General features: G+C 39.7%; 1 protein-coding gene across 6 annotated transcripts in view; it reads left to right on the top strand.

The window, feature by feature from the left end:
- Window positions 1-15,451, top strand: part of MARK3 (microtubule affinity regulating kinase 3) — a 120,964-nt gene that overhangs the window by 50,166 nt on the left and 55,347 nt on the right. The window lies entirely within an intron of this gene.

Here is a 15,451-nt window from a genome sequence, read left to right as displayed (position 1 = left end):
TTTAATTGAATATTCTGACTATTGACTAGAACAGAGTTTTTAAACATAAGACAGAAATACTTTTGTGTAATTACTCTTATGCAGAGTTATATACCTTTCTCATAGCTAGTACTGAGGTCTTTAAAGTCAGCACTTTGGCTTTATTAAACTCTGTCACTATGGCTAATTAAGGACTGATGATTAATACATATGAAAGGAAAATATAAAAACACAAATGATAGTTGAAAACATGGTTGTAATGCACTGTTGTGAGTTGTATCATCTAACGGAGATCAGAAGTCCTCAACCTTGTTGCATGTTAGAATCACCTGGACCTCTTTGCAATGTCTTGATGACTGGCCCAGAGAGATTTAATTGCTCAGGTTAGGGCCTTGGCATAGGTATTTCACTGGTGCATTCGTGAATGATTAATGATCTTCATAATAAAGTGCTTCTAGTTCTTTTTAGTCTTGCAAAGCCTTTTACATCATTTGATTTCTAGATTTGGCCTATAGTAGTTGGGGTTTTAGAGACTAGGAACTAGGAACAGGAAATCTGAATTAAAATCCTGGGTCTGCCACGTAATCAAATGTCTAACTTGACCTTGAGCCAATTACTTAACTTTCTTTTTTTTTCCAGTTAACTTTCTTGACCCCAGGTTTCTGGTCTTCAAAATAGAGATAATTTCATCTTCTCAGGATGGATGTATTAATAAAATAATGCACTTAAAAGAGCTTTGTAAACTTCAGAGCATTTCACATGTAAGATATTATAAGCGTATTGCCCTATATAAATTCCTGATGTTTTCTTAATGGTTATTTTCCATTTATATCATCATAATTTTGAAGTCCTGTCCGTGTGTGTGTGTGTGTGTGACAGAGAGAGAGAGGTGGGGAGGAAGGGACTTTATCTTGCACTAAAAATGGTACTTAACAAGTGGTTCTGCAGGCCAGAGTGAGTCTTAATGGCACTCAAGGTGGCCTGGAATGGATAAAAATTCCAGTCCTTTCTTCTGAGGATAAAACTGTATCCATTACTTTAAACTTTTATTTCTTCATATATCTAAGGACTTGGCATTAATAAGTAAGTTAGGGGTTACTAAAATTTGGTATTCAGAACTAAAATTAGCATATAAAGAAGTTTACTGAGGGTTCTAGTTCAGTATCCTAATGATGTTACAAGTCTTCCACTATTCAGGCATCCTTGTGGATAACTGGAATTCTAGCAGTTTTCTAGGGAGAATTTTATCATGGTTTTGTCTTTAGTTGGTTGTAATTTTTCCCTCCTTCCTTGCTTTTTTTTCATTATTTTGGGTAAGAGTGTTTTATTGCTGCTATTCTTTATTATTATTACAAATTACTGTTTGTAAACATCATTATCAGTTTAGTACATGATAAGTTGTCTGGTTAGCCTGATAATGTGATTATGCATATTTATATCAGCATGAATTTGGGCACATGATAATAATAGGTAAGACTTTAAGAAGCCAGATCTGTCCAAGTTAAATAACTTGATAAGTGTAGTATTTTAAGCTTATAGGGCATTTTATTTTTTATTTTTCTATTGAAGTATAATTTACATACAGTGTTACATTTCAGGTGTACAATATAATGATTCAGCAATTCTATGCATTATTCAGGGCTCATCACGATAAGTATACTCTTAATCCCCTTTGTCTTATTCATCCATGCCCCACGCACCTCCTCTCTGGCAACCACCAGTCTGTTCTCTGTATTTAAGAGTCTGTTACTTTGGGACACCTGGGTGGCTCATTTGGTTAAGTGTTCAACTCTTGGTTTTGGCTCAGGTCATGATCTCAGGTTGTGGGATTGAGCCCCCTGTCAGGTGGGCTCCACACTCTGTGCAGAGTCTATTTGTCCCTCTCTCTGCCCTCTGCCTCTCCCCTTGCTCTCTCTCTAAAAATGAATAAATAAAATATTTTTTTTTTTTAAGTGTTGTCTCTTTTTTCTTTGTTCATTTGTTTCTTAAATTCTACATATGAGTGAAATCATGTGGTATTTGTCTTTCTCTGACTTCACTTAGTATTATACTTTCTAGGTCCATCCATGTTGTTGCAAATGACAAGATCTTGTTCTTTTTTTATGGCTGGGTAATATTCCTTTGTGTGTGTGTGTGTACACGTGTGTACCTCATCTTTACTCATTCATCTGTGAATGGATACTTGGGTTACTTCCACATCTTGGCTATTGTAAATAATGTTCCAAGAAACATATGGGTGCATATATCTTTTCAAATTAGTGTTTTCATTTTCTTTGGGTAAATATCCAGTGGTGGAATTACTGGATCTTATGATAACTCTATTTTTAATTTTTTGAAGAACCTCCATGCTGTTTTCCAGAGTGGCTGCACCAGCTTGCATTCCCACCAGCAGTGTAGGAGGGTTCCCCTTTCTCCGCATCCCCGCCAACATCTGTCGTTTCCTGACTTGTTAATTTTAGCCATTCTGACTGGTGTGAGGTGGTATCTCATTGAGGTTTTGATTTGCATTTCCCTGATGCTGAGCGATGCTGAGCATCTTTTTCATGTGTCTGTTGGCCATCTCTATGTCTTCCTGGGAAAAATGTCTATTCAGATCCTCTGCCCATTTTTATTGGATTCTTTTTAGTTTTTGGTGTTGGGTTTTATAAGTTCTTTATATATTTTGGATATTGACTCCTTATTGGATATATCATTTGCAGATATTCTCATTTGGTAGGTTGTCTTGTTGATGGCTTCCTTTGCTGTGTAAAGGCATTTTATTTTGGTATAATCTCAGTAGTTTAATTTTGCTTTAGTTTCCTTTGCCTGAGGAGACAGATCTAGAAGAATGTTTCTGTGGTTGATTTCAAAGAAATTATTGCCTATGTTTTCTTCTACGAGTTTTATAGTTTCAGGTCTCATATTTAGGCCTTTAATCACTTTTGAGTCTATTTTTGTGTGTTGTGTAAGAAAGTGGTCCAGTTTCATCTCTCTCTCTCTCTTTTTTTTTTTTAAAGATTTATTTATTTACTTGAGAGAGTGAGAATGAGAGAGAGTACAGGAGAGGGAGGAGGGTCAGAGGGAGAAGCAGACTCCCTGCCGAGCAGAGAGCCCGATGCGGGACTCGATCCCGGGACTCCAGGATCATGACCCGAGCCGAAGGCAGTTGCTTAACCAACTGAGCCACCCAGGCGCCCTCATCTCTTTTTTTTTTTTTTTTTTAAGGAACCTCCATACTGTCCACTTTCATCTTTTGCATGTAGTTGTCTAGTTTTCCCAGCACCATTTATTAAAATATAGGGCATTATTTTAAATCATGTGTATTAGTTCATATTCTTTTCTTATAAATTGGAAGCATTCTCTGTATATTCCTGTACAATTGTTTTTCACTGAATTCCTTTTCCATGGAAAAGTTGCCACAGGGTGGAATTTACATGGCGTCTTTTCTTTTCTTTTTTAAAGATTTTATTTATTTATTTGACAGAGAGATAGCGAGAGCAGGAACACAACGGAAGTGGGAGAGGGAGAAGCAGACTCCCTGCTGAGCAGGGAGCCTGATGCGGGACTTGATCCCAGGACCCTGGGATCATGACCTGAGCCGAAGGCAGACACTTAACTGCTGAGCCACCCAGGAGCCCCAATATGGTGTCTTTTCCCTTGGAATAGTACTTCCTACTTTTTTCTTCCTCAGCACCATGCACAGTTGTATCACATCTGCATTAGGAACAGCTCTCTTTATATTGTGATTTTAAGCCTTGAAGCTTATACATTTCTCAGTGCTTATCATGGTGAGCCCCAAGTAATGTACAGAATTGTTGAATCATTGTATTCTATACCTGAAACTAATACACCACTTAGAAGGTAACGTTCACTTTAAGGAACATTCTGCCGGCAACAAAATGTAATCTTTTTGTACTGCCACTATCAAAAAATGTGGACTGGCTCATTTAAGGAGTGTTTTAACACAGGTGTTAAAATAGCATCCATTTCAACATGTTCAAATTATTCAGGCTTGCACACTGAATTGTGCACATTTGCAAACTAATGTTACTTTCACAGACAAGTTTCTTCATTTTTCCTTTTTATTTTTCCAGCCATTGCATTAATGAATGTTAGATTCTAGTAAGAGATATTTTTCTGCATTGTTTTTGTGCTTCTCAACTTCAAACTACTATTCCTGAGATGTTTTCTGTTTATAAATGTTTTAGATCAGCCTTTTTTATTTTTCTTAAGGTCAGCCTTTTTAATGTTGTGTACCTATAATGGTTTTGAAAGCAGCAGGTATAAAATATGTTAGTCTTCTTTTTGGTTTTACAAAGTCATTTTTAACTTTGGTTTGGTTATATATGAGTAATTTTGCTGGGTCTTGTTTTAGTTTGTCGTTAAGAAGCAAGTAATGGCTCATTTTTAAAAATATGTTTACCTATTCAAAAATGCTAGTCTCTATTAAAAGACATTCCAGTATACTCAGTGTAACCCATCTAAAGTTATTATTGTTCTTTTTCAGTCTTGGAGTAGAATGTTAACGTAAAGAGAGTGTATAGAGTGATGGTTAGGAACACTGTGAAGCCAGGCTGCATGGATTCAAATCCAGGCTTCATCCAGCCTAGCTGTGTGACAAGTCATTTAACCTCCCCAGGGTCTTAGTTTCCCCACTTATAAAATGGGAATAATAATAGTAGGTCATAGGGCTGTAGTAAGAATTAAATGAGTTAACATTTATTTTTTTATTTTCTTTAAAAAAATTTTTTTGGGGGGGCGCCTGGGTGGCTCAGTCGTTAAGCGTCTGCCTTCGGCTCAGGTCATGGTCCCGGGGTCCTGGGATCGGGCCCCGCATCGGGCTCCCTGCTCCGCGGGAAGCCTGCTTCTCCCTCTCCCACTCCCACTGCTTGTGTTCCCTCTCTCGCTGTATCTCTCTCTGTCAAATAAATAAAATCTTTTAAAAAATAAATAAATAAATAAATAAAATTTTTTTTTAAGTTCCAGTTAGTTTTAACATACAGTGTAATATTAGTTTTAGGTGTACAATAGAGTGATTTCAACACTTCCATACAACACCTGGTACTCATCACAGTAAGTGCACTCCAGTCCTTCATCCCCAAAACCTACCAGATCTATCCATCCTTCTACCTCCCTTCTAGTAACCAGCAGTTTGTTGTCTATAGTTAAGAGTCTGTTTCTTGGTTTGCCTCCCTCTCTTTTCCCCTTTTCTTGTTTATTTGGTTTCTTAAATTCCACACATGACTGAAATCATACATTTGTTTCTCTCTGATTGACTTATTTTGCTTAGCATTATACTCTAGGTCCATCCACGTTGTTGCAAATGGAAAGATTTCATTCTTTTTTGTGACTGAGTAATATTCCGTGTGTGTGTGTGTGTGTGTGTGTGTGAGAGAGAGAGAGAGAGAGAGAGACACACACACACCACATCTTTATCCATTTGTCAGTTGATGGACACGTGGGCTGTTTCCATATTCCATAATTTGTCTATTGTAGATAATACTGATAAAAACACAGGGGTGAGGCGCCTGGGTGGCTCAGTCGTTAAGCGTCTACCTTCGGCTCAGGTCATGATCCCAGGGTCCTGGGATCGAGCCCCGCGTAGGGCTCCCTGCTCGGCGGGAGGCCTGCTTCTCCCTCTCCCACTCCCCCTGCTTGTGTTCCTGCTCTGTCTCTCTCTGTCAAATAAATAAATAAAATCTTTAAAAATAAAAAATAAATAAATAAATAAAAACATAGGGGTGAGTGTATCCCTTTGAATTATTTTTGTATTCTTTGGGTGAATACCCAGTAGCATGATTGCTGGATCATAGGGTAGTTCTATTTTTAACTTTTTGAGGAACTTCCATAGTATTTTCCACAATGGTTACATTGGTTACGTTACATTCCACAATAGTTTTCATTCCCACCAATGGTGCAAAAGGGTTCCCCTTTCTCCACGTCCTCACCAACACCTGTTGTTGATTGACCTTGTGTTACTGATTTTAGCCCTTCTGACAGGCATGCGTTAATACCACATTGTTGTTTTAATTGCATTTCCCTGATGATGAGTTTCTTTCATGTGTCTCTTGGCCATCTGTATGTCTTCTTTGGAAAAATGTCTGTTCATGTCTTTTGCCCATTTTTTAATTGGATTATTCGTTTTTTGGGTGTTGAGTTGTATCAGTTCTTTAAATATTTTAGATACTAACCCTTTATTGGGTATGTCATTTACAAATATCTTCTCCCATTCTGTAGGTTGTCTTTTAGTTCTGTTGATTGTGTCCTTTGCTATGCAGAAGCGTTTTATTTTGGTGTATAGTTTATTTTTTATTTTGTTTCCCTTGCCTGGAGAGACTTACCTAGAAAGAAGTTACTATGTAAATAAGTTAATATTTAAAAGCCCTTAGAAGAACAGAGACTAGTACCTGACACAGGGTGAGGACTGAATGAATGCTTGTTATTGTGTGTCCTGCTAAATACTAGGTTTTTGTTTGCTTGGTTTTGAGGGGTAAAGGGTGTTGCTTGTTTGTTTAAAACTTTCCCCTTACAGGAAATAAGTAAAGTTTAAGAACTGAGTGTTAGGTTCTGGCTCAGTCTCTTTTGTACAAGGACTTAATTGCAGTGCACTATTTCCGGTAATGGCAAATATTTGAGCATTTAATGCTGAGCATTTTTTCTGAGTGTATTACCTGTATGAACTCATTGTATTAGCTTGCCCAAGCTGCTACAACAAAATACCATAGGTTGGGTGGCACATAAACAATAGACCTTTATTTCACACAGTTCTAGAGGCTGGGAAGCCCAAAATCAGGGTGCCAGCCTGGTCGGGTTCTGGTGAGAGTGCTCCCTCTGGCTTGCAGAGGGCTGCTCTCACACCTTCTCTGATGTCTCCACTTAGAAGGGCAGTAATCCCATCGTGAGGACCTACCCTAAGACCCCATCTAAACCTACTTAACTCCTGAATGCTCCATCTCCAAATACCATCACATGGTGGGTTAGGGTTTCAACATAGGAATCTTGGGGGAACACAGTTCAGTCCATAGCATTCATTCACTCTTTACAACTTTGTGAGCTAAGTTCTATTATTCAGGAAAGAAAGGCCAGGGCGATTAAAAAACCTGCCCAAGGTCTTTTAATTTATAAGTGATGGGTACTTGGGCACACCTTCCATGGCAGGTTTAGTCAGCTTTGAGTCAAGCATTAGTGAACTTAAAATGAAAATGTGTTTGCCACAGTTCAGATAATGGAGCACTTTGGTAAGCAGTGCCCTGGGATTACGACTGAATGTTGCGTTACCTGGGGATTCCTTGTCATTAGATACTAGAGCCTTTGCCTCCCATGTTCTTACACAAAGAAGTGTTGAACTTTTTCACATTAGCTAGTCTGATGGGTATGTTTTCATCTTCATGTTCTGTTGATTTTCCAGTGAGGTGACTGACTCCGAAGTAGATACAGTTCAGCTTTCCAGCTAGTAAGTGGTAAATCCTGCTCTGACTCCAAAATACAGTTCTTTCCACTCCATTGTGCCACCTTCCTGTAATTAGTTAAATTTTCCCAACTTAGGATTATGAGAACTTGGACTGGAACTAACCCAAGATTTTCCTTTGTAGTCCCTATAAAGAAGTTAGTAGTTTAAAGTTGGGAGGAATATTTCTAGTACTTAAGAGAAGAAGGCCTTGTACTCCAGGTCTCCCTCTAAACATTGCATAAGCCCTGTTTTTATGCAGCTTTTTTTTAATTCACTCATTCATTCAACAAACACTTATTAAACACCTACTGTATGCCAGACACTGTTCTAAGCAGTGTGGAGACAACATTGAACCAAGTTAAGTTCCTGCTTTAATGGAATTGACATCCTAGTAGGAGAGCAGCAGCAAACAAATAGATAATGTCATGTCAATGCTGTGAAGAAAATAAAGCAAAGTGTATTAACTATATTTTGTTATTTTCTGTTTTCTTGATGTTCTAGCACCTGAGACTATGCTGACCTGGGAGAGACTGCCCCTCCCAGCGTAGCTAATTCCTAGAAATAGCAGACTACTCCCCTGTGAGTGTACTGTTTATATGCAAACAAATTAATCCAGAGCTCATACTCAGAACCATCTCCTTTATCTGGCTCTTACACTCCAGGAGGCAATATTCCTCTGCCCTAATCAACCCAGGGCCAGGTGGCCGACAACTAGAGACTGTATTTATACCCCAGAGCCTACTGAAATGGTTCAGACAAGCCAATCCTCAGCCTGTTACCCTGCTTGACCTTGCCTTTCCTGGGGAAACCAAGATAAAGATTCTTTCCCAGGCTTTCCCTTTGCTCCTTGTGCCTCCTGACTGACCCTGGTGCTTCCCCATGTGGCATTGTGTGCCCCCTTCTCTTGTGAACTGTTAATAACAATTATCTTTTCAGTGCCAGTCCTGATGTCTTGGCTCACCGTACCTAAATAATAGTAGAACCTTCATTTTAAAACATAGGCTGGGGGCGCCTGGGGGGGCTCAGTCGGTAAGCGTCTGCCTTCGGCTCAGGTCATGATCCCAGGGTCCTGGGATTGAGCCCCGCGTCGGGCTCCCTGCTCAGCGGGGAGCCTGCTTCTCCCTCTTCCACCCCCTCTGCTTGTGTTCCCTCTCTCTCTGTCTCTCTCTGTCAAATAAATAAAATACTTAAAAAAATAAAAAATAAATAAAACATAGGCTGAAGAGATCATATTTGAAGGAATATTTCAAATGAAAAATAGGGGTGGCCTCTTACTAATTCATTTAAGAAACATCCATGTCCTCCTGAACCAAGCTCTGTGATGTCTCCAATGAGTCAGATAAGTGCAGTGGACTCTGGGCGAACCCATGTGGTATACAGTAAAATTTCACCTAGGCGTTGAAGGATCTAAATATTTTTTACCAGGGTGCCTAAGTAGCTCAGTTGGTTAAGCCTCCAACTCTTGATCTCAGCTCAGGTCTTGATCTCAGGGTTATGAGTTCAAGCCCCACGTTGAGCTCCACACTGGGCATGGAGCCTACTTACAATAATAATAATAATATGTGTAATAATAATAACATAAAATAATATAGTTACATATTATTATATAATAGTTATTATTTTATATATATAACAATTATTATTATAATTACACTAAATATTTTTTACCGAGGAAGAAAGATGGAAAGACCTTTGTAGTCTCATTGTGGTGTTGGCATGGGGGCACTCATTAAGTGTTGGTAGGGGGACTGCGTGCACAACCAAGGGGCGACGCAGCAACAGGCTGGGGAGAGCTGTGCAAGTGCAGAGTAGGGCATGAAGGAAGACGCACCAGAGCTCCCATCGGGCCCTGTGGGAGTCCTTGGTACCCAGTGCTTTTAAGGAACAGTCATCTATGTGCAGTAAACCTTTTTTTTTTTTTTTTAAAGATTTTGTTTATTTATTTGACAGAGGAGACAGGGAGAGAGGGAACACAAGCAGGGGAGTGGGAGAGGGAGAAGCAGGCTTCCCGCTGAGCAGGGAGCCCAATGCCGGGCTCTATCCCAGGACACTGGGATCATGACCTGAGCCAAAGGCAGACGCTTAACGACTGAGCCATCCAGGTGCCCGTATGTGCAGTAAACTTTTCAGTGATTCCTTGACCTTCCCCTGGGTTGTTCTAAGATTTTGTTATGTTAGAAATACTCAATCTTTCTGGTGGCAGAAACTTGATTGTCACCATACTCTGCCACAATCAATTTAAACAATAATTCGTTTTTTTTTTTAACTGGAGTCACTTAATTAAAAGCAAGAAATTTATAACATGTAATGAAATAATTGTTTAGAATATGTATTTATGACAGCTGGTTAGTTAGCCAGTTTTAAATACATCTAGGGACAGAGGCGCACTTCTTCCTTATGGCATCTTGTTCCAGTGTTGGATAGCTATAGTTAATAGATTTTTTCCCTTTAGATGGCACTAGCATCTGTCTTCTAGAAACGTCTACAACATTGTTCTCTATTCTGCCATATGGAGCTAGAGAGGTTAAATCTAACATAACTGCAAACATAACCAGCTATTTTGAGTTTTCTTGGTTCCTTCTCCAGAGTCAATACTCAGCTTCTTGGGCCAGCCACAGGAATGCCCTTGACACAGACCTAATTTATTCGATACCTGCAACTGATTTTTTTTCTTACCTGAATTCAACTCCTGCTGAAGATCATTTAATTGGTTTTCTGCCACAATTCCAGTCTGTTGAGGTATTTTGAACAGTGAGTCTTCTGTATTAGCTATCCCTTCTAGTTTGGTGCTGCGTGAACTGGATAAGGATGTCTTCATCCAATTAAAATATCTGACAAGGCCCTTCAGTGGAGACTCCATCCTTTAGTTGATCCTGCTGACCTAGTAGCAAAGCATTTTTTGAGTTAAGATTCAAGCACTATTCTTCAATCCAGACTTTTAGTAAGAGAGAAAGGGAAATCCTGTGTTTTAAAAAAATTTAGTCAAGGGGCGCCTGGGTGGCTCAGTCGGTTGGGCGGCTGCCTTCAGCTCAGGTCATGATCCCAGGGTCTTGGGATGGAGCCCCACGTGGGGCTGTCTGCTTAGTGGGAGCCTGCTTCTCCCTCTCCCTCTGCCTGCTGCTCCGCCTGTTTGTGCTCTCTCTCTCTCTGTGTGTCAAATAAGTAAAATCTTAAAAAAAAATAAAAATAGAAACTTAGTCAAAATTAAGAAGAAAAGAATGGACATTAAGTTGCAGTATATGCAAAATACACAGTAGGTTGCTGAAGGATTATTAAAGCATTGTTGACTATAGGGGCGCCTGGGTGGCTCAGTCGTTAAGCGTCTGCCTTCGGCTCAGGTCATGATCCCAGGGTCCTGGGATCGAGCCCCACATCGGGCTCCTTGCTCAGTGGGGAGTCTGCTTCTTCCTCTCCCTCTGCCTGCCGCTCTGCCTACCTGTGCTCTCTCTCTCTGTCAAATAAATAAATAAAATCTTTAAAAAAAAAAAAAAAGGCAGGGCGCCTGGGTGGCTCAGTTGGTTGCACGACTGCCTTCGGCTCAGGTCATGATCCTGGAGTCCCGGGATCGAGTCCCGCATCGGGCTCCCTGCTCAGCAGGGAGTCTGCTTCTCCCTCTGACCCTCTTCCCTCTCGTGCTCTCTATCTCTCATTCTCTCTCTCTCAAATAAATAAATAAATAAATCTTAAAAAAAAAAAAAAGCATTGTTGACTATAGATTCCTTTTATAAGAGTTTTTTTGGGGAAATCTACTTACGCCCCCTCAGCCTGTTTTCTTCTTAAAGCTGGTGTTTGTTTTGGAGCTAATGCTCAGAGCTCTGTAACAGTGGGGGCCTTTTTGGCATCGCAGAGAATGTTCATTGTGGGACAAGTCAGGGAACTGTATAATTTGAAGGCAGAGAGAGAACCAGTTCACGCTTTTCATGTGGTCTACAATGTAGTTACTTTTACTGCTACTACCACTTGGGTCACTTTTGCTTCAGACTCCTTAAACCAGTCATTTTCAACCCTTGCTGTGTAATAGTATCATCTGTGGAGTTAAAAAAGAGAAAACAAAACAAAAAACAACCATGTTTCCTTCAGAACACACCGAGCCTCCCCAGTTCTGGCTTGATAGGCCTGGGGTGCAGAGGAAGGTCCCAAAGTACACAGCCCAAGTGAGAATGGCTCCAGACTTCCTTTGGTTCCCTCTTAAGTTCTTAATTTCTCTTGTCTCCCACAAGGTCACCTGTTTTAAAAATGACCCCTCCCTCAGTGGTCTAAGTCTTAGACACTGCCTGTGGTTCCTGCTCCTCTCCATCTCTTTTCCTGGGAATGCCTGTACCCAGTTTTTGGACTTCTTTCCTTCCCCGTCCCATCAGGTAGGCACAAGTCATTTTGGGAACCTTTTTCATTGAACAACTCTGTTCATCTTTTCTTCATACCTCTTCTTTCCAGCCTGACTTGTAGCAAGCTAGCAGTTCAGGCTGTTAACAATAGTAGCTACAAGGGTCCTGTTATTTACAATACAGTGTCTGCATCCAGATCACTGTAATGAATCTGATAAACTCAAACAAACAGGGTGGGGTAAATGAAATCTAAAACCCTTCTTGATTATACATATTCAAAATATTAAGACTAGAAATGTATGTATATTTCTTTATTTTTAAATTTCAAAAGCTGTAGTAGAAAGGCAAGAAAACAGAGCTTCAGTGTTGACAGCTGCTTTACTGGGGAACTTTTCAGTTTACTGCCAGACTTACTTTTGCTTCAGCAGGAAATAATGCAGCTTGATATTTAAAGTAGATTGTGAATTTGAGAATATATAATTTATTTATTTATTTATTATTATTATTTTTTAAGATTTTATTTATTTATTTGAGACAGAATGAGAGAGAGAGAGCACATGAGAGGGGGGAGGGTCAGAGGGAGAAGCAGGCTCCCCGCCGAGCAGGGGGCCTGATGCGGGACTCGATTCCGGGACTCCAGGATCACGACCTGAGCCGAAGGCAGTCGCTTAACCGACTGAGCCACCCAGGCGCCCCTATATAATTTATTTTTATAAATTATAGCAATACTTATACCAATTATAATTATACCCAGCATATATTACAATTGTACCCATGATTCATTATTGCTATTTTAGAAAAGTCCCTAAAGAACCAAATGTTTTAAATAGGTTAAACTTAGAGCATGGCATGGACCCATTTGTAGAAAATCAAAAATTGGGCACAAATTAGGCCTTTGGAAGAGAATCATACTAACAACAGTAACAGCCAGAATCACAACCCCATACTGAGTGTTTATTGTGTGCCAGGTACTGTTCCAAGCTTTCCACACATCGGGCTCCTTTAATTGTGTGGGTACCAGGGTCCCAGGAAGGTCATGTCACCTAGACTGAGTGTTAGAACCGGGCTAGAGCCAGGTATTGTGCTCCAGAGCTCAAATTCTTTTTTTTTTAAGATTTTATTTCTTTATTTGTCAGGGAGAGAGACAGAGGGAGAGAGAGCAGCAGGCAGAGGGAGAAGCAGGCTCTCCCCTGAGTAAGGAGCCCGATGCTGGACTCAACCCCAGGACCCTGGGATCATGACCTGAGCCAAAGGCAGCCGCTTAACAACTGAGCCACCCAGGCGCCCCCAGAGCTCAAATTCTTAATGACTGTGCACAGCACCTCCATCACACATTGCCTTTTTTCCACATCAGCCCTGTGACGTAGCTTTTTTTTATTTATATTTTACAGATGAGCAGACTGAAGTTTTAACATTTTGCACCTTGTTCAGTCATCCAGTGAGGGAAGTGACTACACTAGTGTTAGAACCTAAAGCCCTAACTTCCAGTAGTCTTGTTCTACCACGTCCCCTTGGGAAGGAATCAGGCCCAGCCCCTTCCTTATGGGGATAGCAAAGGAGCATACTGAAGTTCAGCTTGCATATGGTGGACACCCAGTAAAATCTGTTCTTTATTAAGTGCCAAATTTATTTTAACACTAAATTAATATCTTCTCCTATTACCCCGATTCCAGGAATTTTGACCACCAGAACCTGGGGTTTTTGGGAGTGGGAGAATCTCTTTGTCTTGGAAATATTTAATCATAAAAATCCACATTGCTGCTGCTCTTACTTTAAATTTTTAAAAACTGGGGTGCCTGGGTGGCTGAGTCGGTTAAGCGGCTGCCTTCGGCTCAGGTCGTGATCACAGGGTCCCGGGATCGATCCCCGCATCGGGTTCCCTGCTCAGCGGGGAGCCTGCTTCTCCCTCTCCCTCTGCCTGCCTCTCTGCCTACTTGTTCTATCTCTCTGTCAAATAAATAAATAAAATCTTAAAAAAAATTTTTTTTAAAAACTGCTTAATTTTATTAATCAGGTCAAACTAAGCAATTATTTAAAATTCAGTTTTAATTTTTATTAACTGCTTTACATACAAAAAAGTTAGATGTTTATAGTGTAAATATTATAGGAAATGAACATCCATTTACTTCAAGAAATGGATCATCAGCAATACCTATAAATCACTCACACTGTGGCCCTCTCCAACTTGATTCCCCTTCTTCCTTTCCCACCTACCAGATAACCACTAACAAGAATTTTGTGTTGTTTTCTTGATTGTCTTTATAATTTTACCTTATATGGAGTCTCATCAAAATAGTGTAAAGGTTTTTTTATCTTTTCCAAAAATATTGTAAAGGTTTTAAATAGTATATAAATGTAATCATATTATATGTATCCTTCTATTTGCTTTCTTTTGCCCAAATTGTGTTCCATGTTGACATATTTAGCTAATTCACTTTCTCTATTATGCTCGTTTTCATGATTATATAGTGTTCTATTACATGAATATACCATGATTTACATATGCATGGTCTCTGGTTCCGAGACCTTCAGATTGCTTATAGCTATTTGTATTACAGACATTGTTGCTGTGAGTTGTCCTGTATGTGTCCTGGTGCACTTGTGTAAGAGTTTCTTAATGATATATATCCAGTAGTAGAATTATTGGCTCACAGGGTCTGTTTATTGGAGCCGGCCAGATTGTTTCCAAAGCAGTTGTGTAATTTATATTCCCACCAGTAGCATATAGGAGAAAGTTCAAGTAATGTCACATCCTCATCAAAATTTGAATTTGTCTGATATTTAATTCTTGCCAATCTGGTGGATATAAAAATAACATTTCCTTGTGATTTTTATTTACATTTCCCTGATTACTGAGGAATCATTACATCTTTTCATATTTTTACTGGTTTTTGTTTCTTCTGTGAAGTGCCTCTTCAAGTCTTTTGTTCAGTTTTAAGAAATTCTTCCATATCTAGGGCCATAAAGATACTCATCTCTATTGTCTTAAAGTTTTTATAATCTCTAATCTCATCTGACCCTGAGATCATGACCTGAATCAAAATCAAGAGTCAGCTGCTCAACTGAGTGAGCCACCCAGGCACCCCTACATTATATTTTTAATAGTAGAATGGCATATGATAAATAGAACCTCAAAATACATGCCAGGTAGGGGCGCCTGGGTGGCTCAGTCGTTAGGCGCCTGCCTTTGGCTCAGGTCATGATTCCAGGGTCCTGGGATCGAGCCCTGCATCGGGCTCCCTGCTCTGCGGGAAGCCTGCTTCTCCCTCCCCCACTCCCCCTGCTTGTGTTCCCTCTCTCTCTGTCTCTCTCTCCCTGTTGAAAAATAAAATCTTATAAATAAATAAATAAGTAAATAAATTAACAAACACGAGTGACAAAGGAGACTTGACCTCTCTCAGGCCATGCATGACACATTAGGAAAAAAGATACAGATCTTAATATACTAAGTCTATATTACAACTTTGTGCAGCTTTTTTAACACACCCCTTTCTAAGGAGATGTTATAACTATGTGCCAGGATTTAACGTAATAACTATTGAAATTTATGATGGCTACAAGGTAAATGATTTCTACAGGATTGAGCAGTACGTATATGACTATAAGCAGTGGTTCTATTAATATGATTAATAAACCTGACTAACAGATCTTTCTAGGCTACATTTTCTTCTTCTTCTTCTTCTTCTTCTTCTTCTTCTTCTTCTTCTTCTTCTTCTTC

Source organism: Neomonachus schauinslandi, chromosome 9 (genome assembly GCF_002201575.2).
Source record: "Neomonachus schauinslandi chromosome 9, ASM220157v2, whole genome shotgun sequence".
In the NCBI taxonomy this organism is placed as follows: domain Eukaryota; kingdom Metazoa; phylum Chordata; class Mammalia; order Carnivora; family Phocidae; genus Neomonachus; species Neomonachus schauinslandi.
This window is presented reverse-complemented; position numbering and strand designations above follow the sequence as displayed.